Consider the following 6,000-nt stretch of genomic DNA (forward strand, 5'->3'; position numbering starts at 1 on the left):
GGTGTCCGCAGTCCTTGTTTCTCCTTTTTTATTATCTTTTCTCTCTTGTATTGGCATTTGGCACACACTATAGTAGACTCTGTTTCGAGATTGGTTATTAGATGCTCATGACTTAGTGACACCCCGATGTCGGGCTATTTTTCCGCACTTATGTTTTATTTGGATTTTACCCCCGTATTTATGAGAAACTCCGGTTATTTTAAATGTCTTAATTCATTTCTGTTAAATTTTGAAAGTGTTTTGGAAAGGTCGGCTTGCCTAGTATCGCGATAGGCATCATCACGACGGGTTAGGTTTTGGGTCGTGACACACCTGTGGGTGCGCACTTGCGGGCCCTGCCCGCTTCTGCGATCCTTCCCACTCAGGCCTTTTCCTCATCTGCGCCTCCCCTTCCGCATCTGCGGTTTCACAGATGCCCTCCTAACCTCACACATGTACTTCCAGTCCAACCCAGCCTTGCCCGTATCTACGTCCTCCTTTTCCCTTCTGCGGGGCCGCACCTGCGGGCTCCCACCACAGGTGCTAAACACCATAACACCAGAAGAAACCAGCAATGCCTAAGTCCAAATTTCCTTCCGATGGGCATCCGAAACACCCCCCAGGCCCTAGGACCTCAACCAAACATACCAACAAGTCATATAACCCCATGCGAACTTAGCCGAACCTTCGAATCACTCAAAACAACATCAAAACACCAATTACACCCAGATTCAAGCGTAAAGAACTTCTAAACTTTCAAATTCCACAAACGACGCCGAAACCTACCAAACCACGTCCGATTGACCTAAAATTTTGCACATAAGTCATATTCAATATTACGGACCTACTCCAACTTTCGGAATCGGAATCCAACCCCGATATCAAAAAGTCAATCCCCCGGTCAAACTTTCCAAAAATTCGACTTTCGCCATTTCAAGCCTAAATTAGCTACAGACCTCAAATTCACAGTCCGGACACGCTCCCGAGTCCAAAATCACCCAACGGAGCTAATGGAACCGACAAAACTCTATTCCAGAGTCGTCTTCACACACTTCCGACTACGGTCAAAATCCTGAGACTTAAGCTTCCATTTTAGGGACTAAGTATCCCGAAACACTCCGAAACCAAAAATAAGACCTCCCGGCAAGTCACATAAGTAGAAACAGATACGGGAAAATAGTAAATAGGGGATCAAGGCTAATACACTCAAAACGACCAGCCAGGTCATTACATCCTCCCCCTCTTAAAACAATCGTTCGTCCTCGAACGAGCATAGAGACATACCTAAAGTGGTGAAAAGATGAGGATAACAGTTGCACATATCATTCTCGGTCTCCCAAGTCGCCTCGTCGACCGTCTGACCCCACCATTGAACCTTCACAGAAGCAATATTCTTCAACCTCAGCTTTCGAACCTACGTATCTAAGATCGCCACCGGCTCCTCAACATAAGATAAATCCTTGTCCAACTAGACTGAGCTGAAATCCAATACGTGAGACGGATCACCATAATACTTCCGGAGCATAGAAACATGGAATACTGGATGAACTCCTGCTAGACTGGGAGGCAAGGCAAGCTCATAAGCAACCTCCCCAACACGTCGCAATACCTCAAATGGACCGATAAACCTCGGGCTCTGCTTGCCCTTCTTCTCGAACCTCATAACACCCTTCATGGGTGACACCCGGAGCAAGACCCGCTCTCCAACCATGAATGCAACATCGCGAACCTTCCGATCCGCATAACTCTTCTGTCTGGATTGGCTGTGCGTAGTCTATCCTGAATCACCCTAACCTTCTCTAGAACATCCTGAACCAAGTCTGTACCCAATATTCTAGCCTCTCCCGGCTCGAACCAACCCACTGGAGACCTACACCGCCTACCATATAGAGCCTCATACGGTGTCATCTGGATGCTCGACTGGTAATTGTTGTTGCAAGCAAACTCCGCTAGAGGCAAGAACTGATCCCACGAACCCCCAAACTACATCACACACGCACGAAGCATATCCTCTAATATCTGAATAGTGCGCTCGGATTGTCCGTCCGTCTGAGGGTGAAATGTTATGCTCAACTCCACTCGAGTATCCAACTCATGCTGTACGGCTCTCCAGAACCGTGATGTAAACTGCGTACCCCGATCAGAAATAATAGATACTGGTACGCCATAAAGCTTGACTATCTCGCAGATATACACTCGAGCCAGCTGCTCGGAAGAATAGGTAGTCATCACAGGAATGAAATGAGCTGACTTGGTCAGCCAGTACACAATCACCCAAACTGCATCAAACTTTCGCTGAGTCCGTGGAAGCCAAACAACGAAATCTATAGTTATCCGCTCCCATTTCCACTTCAGAATATCTAACTTCTGAAGCAACCCACCTGGTCGTTGATGCTCATACTTCTCCTGCTGGCAATTTAGGCACGAGCTACATACTCCACTATGTCCTTCTTCATTCCCCTCCACAGTAATGCTGTCTCAAGTCCTGATACATCTTCGCGGTGCCCGGATGAATAGAATACCGCGAACTGTGAGCCTCCTGGAGAATCAACTCACACAAACCATCTACATTGGGCACACATAGCCTGCCCTGTATCTTCAATGCACCATCATCTCCAATAGTGACCTCCTTAGCATCACCATGCTAGACCGTGTCCTTAAGGACAAGCAGATGGGGGTCATCATACTGATGCTCCCTGATATGATCATAAAAAGAAGACCGAGAGACCATACAAGCCAATACTCGACATGACTCAGAAACATCCAATCTAACAAACTGGCTAGCTAAGTCCTGAACATCCAATGCCAATGGCCTCTCTGCTGCTGGAAGATATGATAAGCTCCCCAAACTCTCTGCCCGGTGACTCAAGGCATCAGCCAATACATTGGCCTTCCCGGGATGGTACAAAATAGTGATATCATAGTCCTTAAGAAGCTCCAACCACCTCCGCTGACGCAAGTTAAGATCTTTCTGTTTGAACAGATGCTGCAAACTCCGATGATTAGTGTAAATATCACAATGGACTTCCGTACAAATAGTGCCGCCAAATCTTCAAGGCGTGAACAATACCTGCTAACTCAAGGTCGTGGACAGGATAGTTCTTCTCATAGGGCTTTAACTAGCGCAAAGTATAAGCAATCACTCTACCATCCTGCATCAGAACACAACCAATACCGATCCGCGAGGCATCACAATACTCTGTATAAGAACTAGAAGCTGATGGTAGAAATAGAACTGGAGCCGTGGTCAAAGCAGTCTTGAGCTTCTGAAAGCTCTCCTCGTACTCATCCGACTACCTGAAAGGAGCACCCTTCTGGGTTAATTTAGTCAAGGGTGATGCAATAGATGATAAACCCTCCACAAAATGACGGTAATAGCCCGCCAACCCAAGAAAGCTCCGAATCTCTGTGGCTGAGGACGGTCTGGGCCAACTCTGCACCGCTTCTATCTTCTTCGGATTCACCTGAATACCCTCAGCGGACAACATGTGCCCTAAGAACGCCACTAAACTGAGCCAAAACTCACACTTGGAGAACTTTGAATAAAGCTTCTTCTCCCTCAATCGCTGTAACACAATCCTCAGATGCTGAGCATGCTCCTCCTGGCTACGAGAGTACACCAAGATGTCATCAATGAATACAATAACGAACAAGTCAAGATAAGGCTGAAACACACTGTTCATCAGATGCATGAACGTTGCTGGGGCGTTGGTCAGTCCAAAAGACATCACAAGGAACTCATAATGGCCATATCGGGTCCTGAAAATTATCTTAAGAATATCTGAGTCCCGAATCTTCAGCTGGTGATACGTTGACCTCAAATCATTCTTGGAGAACACCATCGCTCCCTGAAGCTGGTCAAACAAATCATCAATACGTGGCAAAGGATACTTGTTCTTGATTGTGACCTTGTTCATCCGTCTGTAATCAATGCACATTCTCATACTACCATCCTTCTTCTTCACAAATAGAACTGGTGCACCCCAAGGTGACACGCTAGACCGAGTAAAACCCTTATCAAGGAGTTCCCAAAGCTGCTCCTTCAACTCAGCCGGTGTCATACGGTACGGTAGAATAGAAATGGGCTAAGTGCCCGGCACCAAATTAATACCGAAATCAATATCCCTATCGGGCAGCATGCCCGACAAGTCTGCAGGAAACACATCCAGGAAATCTCGCACCACTAGAACAGAATCAATAGCTGGGGCCTTTGCACTAACATCCCTCACAAAGGCCAGATAAGATAGACAACACTTCTCACCATCCGCTGAGCTTTCAAGTATGAAATCACTCTACTGGGAACATAGTCTATAGAGCCGCTCCACTTAACCCTTGGCAACCCCGGAATCGCCAACGTCACGATCTTAGCGTGACAATCTAGAACAGCATGACATGGAGGCAACCAATCCATACCCAAAATCACGTCAAAATCGATCATACTAAGCAACAAAAGATCCAATCTAGTCTCCAATGACCCAATAGTCACTACACATGACCGATATACACGGTCCATAATGATAGTATCGCCCACTGGAGTGGATACACGAATAGATGCAACTAGAGACTCATGGGACATAACCAGATAATGAGCGAAATACGAGGACACATATAAATATATGGAACCAGGGTCAAATAATAAAGAGGCATCTCTATGGCAAACTGAGACAATACCTGTAATCACAACATCCGAATCAATGGCATCTGGTCTGGCAGGGAGAGCATAGAAACGGTCCTGGCCACCCCAGATTGGCCTCCCCCTCTCGGGTGAACCCTAGCTGACTGAGCCCCAGCTCGAGCTGGCTGGACGGGTGGTGGAACTGCTGGTGCCATCGGCCGAGTACTCTGCTGTGAAGCCCCACTCAATAACCTAGGGCAATCTCTCTGAATGTGACCAAAATCTCCGCAGTTGAAACAACCCCTTATCTGACGGAACTGCTGCTCCTGATGCCCAGAGGACCTACCCGTGGAAACCTGAGTTGACGAGGCATGGTGAGAACTCTGTGCTGATAGTGCACTGAACGACGACTGGCCCTGACGAGCAATGTCGACAACCTCATCGAAAGTAGCACCAGACACACTCTCTCTAGTCATTAGCAATCGCAGCTGAAAAGTGAGGCCATCTATGAACCTTCTGATCCTTTCCCTGTCTGAGGGAACCAACTAGATAGCATGACTGGCCAACTCCGAAAATCTCATCTCATACTACGTCACAGACATATCACCCTGACGAAGCTGCTCGAACTGCCTGCGTAGCTCCTCTCTACGGGACTGAGGCACGAACTTCTCCAGGTATAGACCGGAGAACTGCTGCCAGGTAAGGGGTGCTGCGCCGACTAGCCTACACCTCTCGTAATCCTCCCACAAACTGAAGGCAGCCCCAGAGAACTGAAAAGTAGTGAACGAGACCCTACTGGTCTCTAGAATACCTGCTGTATGGAGTATCCTCTGACACCTGTCCAAGAAGCCCTGTGTATCCTCTCCCTCGGTACCACTGAAAGATGGAGGCTGGAGTCTTCCAAACCTCTCCAATCGGCACTGCTCATCATCAGGCATGACAGGTACCACATAGTCCCGAGCAGGTACAACCGGCTGGGCTGGTGGTTTCCCCGGTGTTTGGAATCCCTGTACCACATGCTCTGGTGTGCGGGCGGCGGGAGTCTGAGCATCTCCCCCGGCCTGAGAAGTGGCTGTTGCGGTTGGAATGGAGACTGCCTGAGCAAGACTGGTACACGCGGCCACAATCTGAGCTAAGGCCTCCTAAAGGCCTTGAATCACAATAGGCACAGGTGGTGCATGAGCTGGTCCCACCGGCTCATCCAACTCTAGAGCCTGCTCCTGAACTGGGGCAACTGGTGGATCTGCACGTGCTGTCCTAGCTGTGGTGTGAGCTGCACCTCTGCCCCTACCGCGGCCTCTACCACGACCTCGGCATCTCGCGGCCCTGACTGGAGGTACTGGTGGTTGTCCGTCCTGCCCTGTAGTACGAGTCCTCACCATCTCTGAGAGAATGAAATAATAGAT

Source organism: Nicotiana tabacum, chromosome 23 (genome assembly GCF_000715075.1).
Source record: "Nicotiana tabacum cultivar K326 chromosome 23, ASM71507v2, whole genome shotgun sequence".
In the NCBI taxonomy this organism is placed as follows: Eukaryota; Viridiplantae; Streptophyta; class Magnoliopsida; order Solanales; family Solanaceae; genus Nicotiana; species Nicotiana tabacum.